This window comes from Cyanistes caeruleus, chromosome 5 (genome assembly GCF_971803275.1).
Source record: "Cyanistes caeruleus chromosome 5, bCyaCae1.hap1.1, whole genome shotgun sequence".
Taxonomy (NCBI): domain Eukaryota; kingdom Metazoa; phylum Chordata; class Aves; order Passeriformes; family Paridae; genus Cyanistes; species Cyanistes caeruleus.
In genome coordinates, this window is record NC_141705.1 from 12,248,577 (window position 1) to 12,259,359 (window position 10,783).

At 43.5% G+C, this 10,783-nt stretch overlaps 1 pseudogene across 1 annotated transcript; it reads left to right on the forward strand.

Annotated features, from left to right (window-relative positions):
- Positions 1 to 6,875: 6,875 nt before the first annotated feature.
- LOC111928207 (pre-mRNA-splicing factor 18 pseudogene) lies at positions 6,876 to 10,023 on the forward strand (annotated as a pseudogene). Its single transcript, XR_015286855.1, has 2 exons — positions 6,876 to 7,091; positions 8,868 to 10,023. The product of XR_015286855.1 is annotated as a pre-mRNA-splicing factor 18 pseudogene (transcript).
- Positions 10,024 to 10,783: the final 760 nt, after the last annotated feature.

Below are 10,783 nucleotides of genomic sequence, written 5' to 3' on the forward strand. Positions count from 1 at the left end.
TTTAGCAAAGATGGAGACATGCTTTAGGTTCAGTGCTGGGACCAGCTTTTTCTTTTGCTCATAGCCCAGCCTGGACTTCAGGAGGCTTGAGTCTCCATCTCCTGTAGATGGAATCAGAGCTGTGCAGTGTGAATTGACACACAAAGTCACACGTAAAAAAAAATTGCATTGGTGTTGTCACTGAAATTGCAGGAAAAACAACTGCCCTCTAACATTTTTAGTGTTAGAGAATCAAGGCATTACTTTATTTCTGGCCAGGGTGTTGTTCTGGCCAGGATGTGCAACAGAAAACATTTCATTCACACTTATCCCAGGTGTGCAGAGAAAATAATTTCATGACACATGAATTTTACCTGATTTTTTGAATACTTTATATAGTTAAGACCCTAGAGATTCATTGGTTCAATGTTCACTGGCTCCACGTTACACAGTTCTTAGTGTTTGGTTTTCTACTGGATCTGGATTTCTTCGCCTCTGATGTTAAAAATGTTAATTAGGTTCTCACTCCCTGATTTCCTTATCAGTCTTTTCTGGAGCAGGTCTCTAACCATGCCAGGGGGCAGTCCCTGAGGTAGACCTTTGTTGATGTTTGCTGATAGTCATTATATTTTTGGGTATCTTTTGGGCTACTCCCAGTCTGTTGAGATGTTAACCTCATCAGGCCTTCACCTGGTAGAACAATGCCCTGGAAACTCTAATTTCTGATTCCTGGAAATTCTAATTTCCCCCAGGGCAAAAGCAAACATAGGTTGGACTTGATGATATCAAAGGTCTTCTCCAACCTAGATCCTTCTGCGATTCTGTGAAAACTGGCTAAAGTTATAAAATAAAATGAATTTTAAACTTGGTATATTTTCCAACAGTGTCATCACTGGCCAGGTTTGAGACCTTCCAACCATGAGCATGTCAGGGATGTGGCCAGGTTGGCCTCCCAAATGACACAGGTGCTGGCCCAGGTGACAAACCAGAGGGCTACCAGCAGAGCAGCATCCTGCTTTCTCCCACCACTCAATCTCTACCACAGGGAAAAATGAAATATAATAATAAAAAACAACAACAAAAAAGGCTGGTTTGGTGCACACACTTAGGGTAGGAAACCATTCTCTTTCCAGTCCTGCTGATGCCTGACTCTCTGTGGTGATCATGATGCTTGCCCCAGATCTGGGGCAGCTCTCTGGAATCTTGGATCAAGGCAGCTGATCCTGCTTGTGCAGGGGTGAGAAGCCTCCCACCATCTTTACACACGAGTTAGACACTGAGAGGCTGAGGGCTTTTTCTGGATGCAGACCAGAATAAGTTTGCCTCAGCTGTTACATGAGGCAGTGTGGCTTTGCACAGCTTTCCCAGAGCTTATATGCCAATTTTTTTCACCCGTTTTTGGGAAGACACAGTCAATCCCACTCATTTAGATGGACAAATATGACTAGGCACTGAAGAGAGAAATCTCAGCTGAAAATCAACACATCAAGCAATACACTATTTACCTTTCCAGTTTCCCTTTTCATTCCCAAATACCCAGTAGGAGCAGGAGCCAGATGGCTCACTCACATGCTTTTGAAATTTTCACACGCATATTTAGTAGCTACATACGGCACTGTAACCCTTTGTGGCTTGGGGAGATACTGGTGTGAGCCACCTGCTTCTGCTGTTCACAGCCAGCATGTTGTGCTGCTTTGAGTCTTTTGGTGCCTTTGGTTGGAGCCCTTGGTTGCCCCTGGTTGAGAGGGCAAGTAGAAGGATTGTTTGCCTTTATATCCAATTTTCAGTAACATTAATATCAATTTACTCCCGCTCCCAATAGGAATTATTTTTCATTTTAGTCAGCAAATTGTATTGAGTCTAAAATCAGAGCATAAAGTCACTTACCTTGCTCATGTGGTAGAACCAGGATTACTGGAATGGGCCCAATTTTATAGGGATTTGGTATGTTTCTTAGGTCTTGTGAAACCATTAAATGGTCTGGAAGTTCTGTACAGGCCAGCTCTGAAATGGTTTGCTCTCAGGGTGTATCATGAAAAAGCATTTCTTAGCAGTGAAATTGTATTTTCCTTCTCTCAGGTTGGATGAGGATCAAACTTTTACTCATGTGAAAGTGAGCACACCTCTTCAGGCAGTTGGAGATACTAAATCTGGCCCATGATACAAAGCAATTTATGGAGCACTTGACTGCATAAACTCTGTTCCCTCAGCTCTGAAAGCTGCCATGATCATGGATCAGCCAGGCAGGGTACAGCTAATTATTTGTGCCATTTGCCAATTGAGGCAGTCAGTGAGTAGGACAAGATCCTTAAACCAACAATTCCATTAAGCAGTTATTTCAGGTACCATGACAATGCTATACATTATTTTTATAACACAGCTGCTTAAACTAATAAACCCTGCAGCAGTGACTTGATTAAAGTATGCAGGGTGGTTTCCTGGACAGCCAGTCCTTGTTTTAAAACTAGTATTTAATCATACTACTAACATTCATGTCACATGCAATAGCCTGATCCAAGCAGATCAACTTTAAATACAGTACCAAATTCTTCAGATGGTATGTGAATATGGCATTATGACTGTGCTTCAAGGAGAAGAATACTTAGCTCAGAGAACTCCAGAAACCACATCACCACCTTCTCTGGCTTCATCATCACATCATCATTTGACAAACAGGAGAAACAATTCGGGGGGGGGGTGGGGGGGGGGGGAACACTATAAATTATTAAAAAAACAAAAAGTAACCTTAATTGAAATTTGGGTGTCAGATTGGGAGAAAACAGGTATATTCCTCCATTCTATACCTGTAATATAAATGCTGCCCAAACAAGACACCAGAGTGATACCCCATTGTTGGTAACTTCTAAACCCCCAGCTCTGGCAGGTTCTTGGTTTCATTTCCCTTCGGTGAGGCTTGAACACCTCCAGCAGATCTGCATGGTGCTCTGGACCAGGCTTCTCCTCACTTTAGTGGGAAGGTGCAGAAAGAAGCAGAGGTTTCCCACAGATAGGAGAGATTCTATCATTGTGATCTATTTGCAATACAGGAGGTGATGCTCACAGAAAATTTATGCACATCTTGGACTGCCTTGTGGAAGAGGTGGGGAGGAGAACATTGCTGGTTCAATTACCATCCCCTGACATCTCTGCTAACACCTTTCCAGGATGAACAGCTGCACTCTCTGTTTCTCACAGCTATTGATCTGCAAACCCAGAGAGATGTTGCTGCATCAATTGAGCTCTGTCAACATGTTCAAAATATTCTCTGCAACCCTCACAGGTAAAGACTTACTTTAGCATGAAATGAGAGATAAGCTGCACTATTTTATACCACCTTCCTCGACTTTTTAAAATATTTGGCTATTTTGAGCTGCAGTTGTAATATTGATAATGAATTTTGAGGAATCTAACACTACATTTAAATCTGTATCTCCTAATCACTTTCTAGAACTGCAAGAAATCTATCCCTGCACAATTTATCCCCAAGGTCTTGTCAAACCTGTCCCAAAACCGGACTCTCCTGAGATCCATCCATCATTATCAAAGAGCAAAGAAGATGATTCTTTCTTGAGAAGGACAATTGAAGCCTGAGGCTATCTAAAGAAGGGGATAGAAAGATTCCCCTTGTTTTCTCTACAGAGTCAGTCTGCAGTCTTATCCCACACGCTCTGCTAGCCTGTTGTGCTGCCTGCTCTCTCTGTGCTTTTCCTTCTACCACATCCTGACTCCACACATTCACCCTTCAGCCACCTCATACATACATTCATTCATTCATTCATTCACATACAGTGGCCAGAAGTCAGTAAAACCCACCAGTTACTCCCTCCTGGACACCACCCAGCCCCCTCAGGCGGCTGCAGGAGCAGTTTCTGGCACTGGGGTAAGTGCCCTGTCAGCTCCCCCTCTCCTGGGCTGTCAGAGGGGAAAGCCCCATTTGCCAGTGTGCTGTATTTCAAGTGGAAGATCTACACAACTGAAGAGGTTGTATCTTAGCAACCACAAATGCATTAAGAAAGCAGTTTAACTGTTTAAACCTTCAATTATAAAACCCACCACAAAGAGGCAGCTGTTGTGCACAAGACACAAAGCCCGTGAGCGACACAACTGCCCTATGAACATCCACCTGCCAAAGGTGCCTGGGTGAGCCTTCTCCCTTCCCTGCACTAATGAGAGGATGCTGTCATGGCCCACACCCACACCCCTTGCTCTCCCTCCAGAAGTGAAGTGGAGAAAAGGCATCTTTTTGCAGACATATCCTGAGGTTTTGTACATTGATCTTATGCCCATAGGACCAAAGCAAGATCTTCCAAACTTTCCAAGGGGAAATAAAGGAGTCCCACAATGAAAACTCAGAGTGATGTAAGCATAGGGCTGTGATCATTTTGGAAGAGTTGCTGTGATGCAGGATGTATACCCTTATACAGCTTAGAATTCCAATATTTTCCCTTTCCAGGTAATACCTTAATTATCAGTCCTCAGATACACCTTTTCCCTAGTTCTTTTCTTCCAAGGATTTGTGCAACTGGAGTCAAGACTCTCCCTGCTTTATCTGGACACCCCATACAGCAGCTCTTTCAAGGTTCCCTTACCATGCAGCAAACCTGGATTTCATCCTTGACCTGACAAAGTTATAACAAAAACAACAGGGCATCTGCAAAAGTTAGTTTCAACTATTCACGATTTTCTGCCTCAAAAACGTTTTTGCCAGTATTTAGTGCACATTCTGTTCCATTCTCCATTGTTCTCAATGGCCTGTTCCCAGCTGTGTGATGACACAGAGGGATGAACCCCACTGTCCTGCAAAGGGAGCTCCAAGGTCTGTTTTTAATCCCCCCAAAGGGAGCTGCCTGAGAGGAACATGCAGTAGACTGAAAATATTTTGCACAGAAAGGTAGGACTTAACCCATAAGCACAATCCATAACCAGGAGTAGGAGCACATCTGTCTCTGCAAAGGCAGGTCTTTGCACACCCCATAAACTTGGTGGGACAGGAAAGGTGGCAGCCCTTGTCTTTCTTGCTCTTGCTTCATAGATGCACTGTTCTGGAGAAACTTGATATCATAAATAAAGCAAAAAAGAAATTCTGCCAGGGCAACTACTACCCCACAGAGTGCCCATGCTAATGAGGACTGTGATATAAGGCACAGGCATATACTCAGTGTATCCATCTGCACTTAAAGACTGTGTACATCTAAGCTTAGACAGAAGAGCTGCCCTGGGCTAGAGAAACTTCAGGCTATAGGATTGAAGCACTCCATGGAGATTCACTTTTTAAACAACTATTAAAGATCAATTGAACTGTTACTAGAAGCAGTATTAGGAGAGATTTATGAATCATCCATTTATAACTCTAGGAAAGCATCTTCTTCAGTAAAGAGAAAACTGAAAAATCCATTTATTGCAAAACCAATTGCTGGGCTTATCATCTGTCTGTCACATTGGTGCAAGGGTATATGGGGAGCGTGTCAACCATGGACTGCCTTCAGTGAGCAAGCTGGTAAATTCCTACCAGTATGTGCTTTGAAGAAAATTTTAAAAAACCAAAACAAACAAATAAAAAAAAACCCTGAATTGTTTTGCATTGCATCTTCTGGACTGAATCTTGAATTGAATCTTCTGGTTTTGATCTTGAAGGAATTTTTTAAAAAGATAGTTTGTAGAGTATTCAGACAGTGATATCCATCCTGACCTTCAGATGGCACCTTTGGCTTTGATTATAGACAAATTCTTGATCAGAACATGGTGTGTAGACTGCTTCCAAAGAATCTAAGCCTTATTAAAATAACATTTCCATTATCTAATTAATTGTTTGAAGCTGTTTGCAGTGATTATTTATTGAAGTTAGTTTGTCACCTGAGGCAACAGCATGGCTTGTTGTCGTGGAAACATTTCTGCTGTCACCAGCAATGAATAGGGAGGGAGGAATGGGAGAGGAACTACAGAGGAGATGCTTTGTTGAAATGCCTTGCCCTTTAAAGTGACGAAATTATTTCAGATAAAGACAGGCCATGCTGAGATCGACACACAGTGATTCCCGGGATATTACAGGCTCTGTGGCCTTGGTTCAAGCCCTTTCTAATTTAGCATGACACAGCTCCTGCTGTCAGGCACTGCTGTCTCCCGTGGTTAACAGCAACATTTACAGGGCCCTTTCTGTTGCCAAACTTGCTATTATTGCACAAAAACCCTGCCATCTACAAAAATAGAACAAAACATCTCTAGCAACCTGCTGTCATCTATCTATTTGATTTGTAAAAGATGACAAATCAGTATTGCAGTGTTTCTCTTATTGGCCTTTACCTGGTGTGTGATCTTGCCACAAGTTTTCTACATTCCCAAACCTTGTGTTAACTATAGTCCATGGGTATGTCAAGCAAGAGTCGCAATTAGAATTTCCCTTAAATCAGCATGGCTTCTACCTAAGTTATTATTAAACTCTGCCACAGATTTTCTCTATTTCTTCTTGTGCAGATAATAGTTAATAAAAAGGTTTAAGCTCCATAATATTAAATATAATCCACAATTATTATTTTTTTTTCATCTGAGATGTAAAGATGCAGTAAAAAACAGGGTTTCCACCAGCAGCACCGTCAGGACTGTGTTTTGTCACTACTCACTTTACTACAGAACCAGACAATGCAGATTGACGCTGACAGGCTTATTTTATAAGATCTTAGAGACAGGAACATTCTCAAAACCTGCTGAGCTGCAAATCAGCTAGGCTGCACTTTTTATAAGTTTGCCATGCACTGTGTCATATGCTGTTCATTTATCATTGTGCAGTTTTTTGTCACACAGAAAAAATAGATCTTTTTCCTCTCTTTTAATAGTCTTGGATTGCAGGAACACCCCACCATGATGCCTTTGCTTGGCATTTGTTTAACTTGCTTGTGTCTGGCAGGGAGTCGGCTTCACAAATGGTTATCTATTTTTCATAAGAGGTTGTTTTGTTTTTTTTTTTTTTCCTAACTGCATTTCCTCTTGGAAATGGAGTAAAACCAGACCCTGCTTCTTTTGTTCCTTGGCGGTGCCCTCTGGAGACAGCGGCAGAGGGAGGAAAGCAGCGCATGAGCCTGGAGTGCCACCTGATGGCACGGGAGGCAAAGCGCCAGGTGAGTCCCTGCCCGCTGGGCACACCTGCCCCTGGCTAACTAGCAAACGTACCACTTTCTTGCAAAAAGTCCTGACTAGATAAAGCAAACCAGTACAGAGAGGCTCCAGGCAGAGATGTGCTTTCTCTGGAGGTTAATTAATGCCCCTGCGTGAAGACACGACCTCCTGGGTGCCCTAGGACTGCACCTTCTGACTTTTTAAAGAACATACTGAAGAAGTGTATATAACTCACCAACAGGTGGGTGATGCACTGTGTTCTTTCTGGCATCAAACTGCAGCTAAGAACTGAATCTCTGCCAATAATTAATACTGAAAACGTGAATTGGTAATTACCTTTGTACATCATTCACTGACATCTCTGTAAAGCCAAGGCAGATGTCACTAACACCAACTAATTCAGCCTCATGACAAACAAAATGGCAACCAAATTAAGCTACAAACTTGGCAGTGAAATGAAAGGATTTTAAGTGAAATTTAGGTTTTAGCCCATACAGACCACATTTTCATAAAACTTAATTTGTTTTTCTAAAATGTACAAACATGTAATTACAAGATTCATGAACAGGGTTAAGAGTAGTATCAGCTGACATGGGAGTGTGAATAAAATCAGATGCCCTGGCAACACCACAGGAACTCAGGTGGAAATAGAGCAGCTGTGGCATGAGCTGTGGAGTGGTTGCCCAGTGCCTTGGTGGAGCTGCAAAGGAAGCAAGGAGTGTTTTGTGGCAGAAGACCCCCAGTTCAGAGTTCAGAGTTCAGAGTTCAGAGCTGGCACAGCCAGAGCTCACAAGTGTGATCTACATTTCCACTTGGACTGAATTGCCAGAACTCACACAAAACCCTTTCTCCCAGGCTGTAGTGCTGTTTCTGACAAACTGTAATGATGTTCATTCCCATTAGCTGCCTCAGGGCACACCCAACACCTCAGGCTACAAGCTGGGTGTTAAGTGAGATAAGGAAGAAAAGGCAAACACCAGGGTAGTGTTTTTCACCACACCAATGGTGTGATAACTCCCCCCCTGGGAAGCACCAGCACAGTCACACCCATCCTGAGGGGTTATCTCTGTCAAGGACATCCAAATACCCCATGACCCATCACTTCCTTGTGAAACAGTGCCCAGGGGGAGGTACTGAGCATTCCTCCTGAACCTGAGCAGATAGAACCAGGGACTTTGGACATTACCAGAGCCACCACTGGACAGATCTAGAGGAGGACCACAGCTTCCACAGGATCACCCCTTTTGACCTCAACCATCACTTCAATAGGACTGCAACCACCACTTGACAGGACTGTGACCACTACCCTAGCACACAGAGTTCCAGCTTGTACTCTGGTTTTGTGGGTTTAAGCCAGTTTTCTGTGTATCATCACATTTATTGTAATCTTTCTACAAAATTGTAACTCCAACCTGAAATCTCTCTGAAGGTAATTGAGTATGGTTCATTTTTCCTGCTGGTTTACCTTCAAACCAGCACATCTTTCAGCTCCTGATGTGTGGCCTGAGAGAGAAATTGGAATTACAGTTTTGTTCTAAAGCAGTTGTGTATTGGGATACAAGACTCCCTGATCATCATGATGTTTGATGTACTCATGTGAGTGTTGTACTTTACCCTATTTCTGCATATGGGGAACTATTTGCCCTTCATGATACTCCTTGTAAGACTGAGAGAGAAATCAAAATTGCTTTGTTAATATCTTATGTTTATGGCACAATAATATTAGAATCAATTAATTTAATTTGGAAAGTATTTTCAGTTTTCTTCACCTGTCCTAGTCAAGGCTGATACTTCTGGGACTGCCGTGGACATCCTGAAGCAGGGGATCAGCAGGAAGCACCAGCAGCTGGAGGAGAAGGAGCTCCTGGGGGTAAATAAGTATTTCAAATGCAGGGAGTTCGCTAAAAAGGAAGAGAAGATCTGCCTCCAGAGATGTGGCTACAAGGTACAGCAGCAAGAGGAGGAGGAGAGACCACTGGCTGCATCAAATCCAGTGCTGGAATGTAAAGTAGCAGAGGACAAGTTACCAATGACTCCTTTCAGACAGGAGGTTATAAGGTGGTTACAAGAGAGGGGTGAACCCACCAGGCTGTTTGGAGAAACAGATTATGATGCATTTCAATGTATGAGTAAGACAGAAATTCTTGCACCTGAAGTGAATAAGGGCCTGAGAAATGAGCTGAAGGCTGCTTTGAACAAGATTGATCAGCAATACCTGAACAAAATTGTAGGTGGCCAAGAAGCAGAAGGTGTTAACTCCCAGACTGACCTGCAAGTCCATGAGGACATACTACCACTGAAGAACTAGAAGCTTTGGGAGAATCTTTAGGATGGGGTGATGATCACTATCATATGGATATCAAAACAAAGTTCCTGAAGTTGCTTGTAGGAGTTTGGGCCAAGGAATTGAATGCCACAGAGGACTATGTGAAATGGGGAGTGCAGGGGAAGTTGAACAGCACCACTCAGAAACAGATTCCTACCTGAGGCCACTCTTCAGGACACTCTGCAAAAGGACACTTTCTGCAGACATCAAAGATTTCCCCATGTGTGGAAATTATTAAATTCATGTTACAAAGAGAATATGTGAAGGCAAAAATGCCTATCTCCAGATGATCATTGGAAATGCCCCCTGGCCTATTGGTGTCAGCGTAGTTGGCATCCATGCACAGATGAGGCAGGAAAAGGTTTTCTCCAAGCACATGGCCCATGTGCACCATGACAAAACTCAAAGGGAATACGTACAGGGGCTGAAGAGGCTCATGACCATTTGCCAGAAGTGCTTCCCAACAGACCCATCAGTGTGTGAAGTACAATGTTCTGTGAGACTCTGCAGGGGCCAGGGCATGACTCACATTTTGGTGTTCAAGACCCAGAGAGAGTGAAAGAGGTAGAGTTTGTGCTTGAATATCAAGAAGAATTGTGTCGACACAAACCATGTCTGGGCCAGAAGGACAGTTTAAGCCAGTAGCAGTTGTGCCCCATTCAGAAAAAGGAATCCAGGAGCAAATCAGGCCACATAGGGACTGATGGGGCGGTGGCAGGACCTTCACACCCATCAGAAGAGCCAGAGCCAGAGATCATCACTCGGTCTCTGTCCCTGGGTGAGCTGTGTGACCTGCAGAGGGGGTTCATCTGCCAGGCAAAGGAGCCCATTGTGACCTGGCTGCTTCACATCTGGGACACCACAGCCAGTGACACCATTCTGGACAGAAGCAAGGCCAGGCAACTGGGATCCCTGTCCTGGGATGTGGTCATTGGCCAGGGGGTCAGGAAAACACAGGAAACTCAGCCTCTGGCAGCAACTGCTGACAAGTGTAAGAAGGACCTCCAGGTGCACCAAGGATAGTGGAACATGATGGACCAATGTATCTGATACCTAAGAGAATTAGTGGTGCTGGACATGATCTTTTCAGAGGGTGCAAGATTCCTTAAGAGTCCAAACAGAGTCCAGCACATGTCACAGGTGTGGCTGAAATTCACACCAGATATATACTCCCCTTACCTAGTGGAGGGAGAGAGAGGACAAGGTGAGTGCATTGGTCAGCAAATTAAGGATCACTAGCAAGAGTATGAGCAAAAGTCAGATTTAATATTAAGCAGCTAAGCATGACATGTTGCAAGATTCACTCTACAGGACAGCTCAAGCACATCAAGAGAAAACAAGCAACAACAAAATCAAACAAAATCTAGA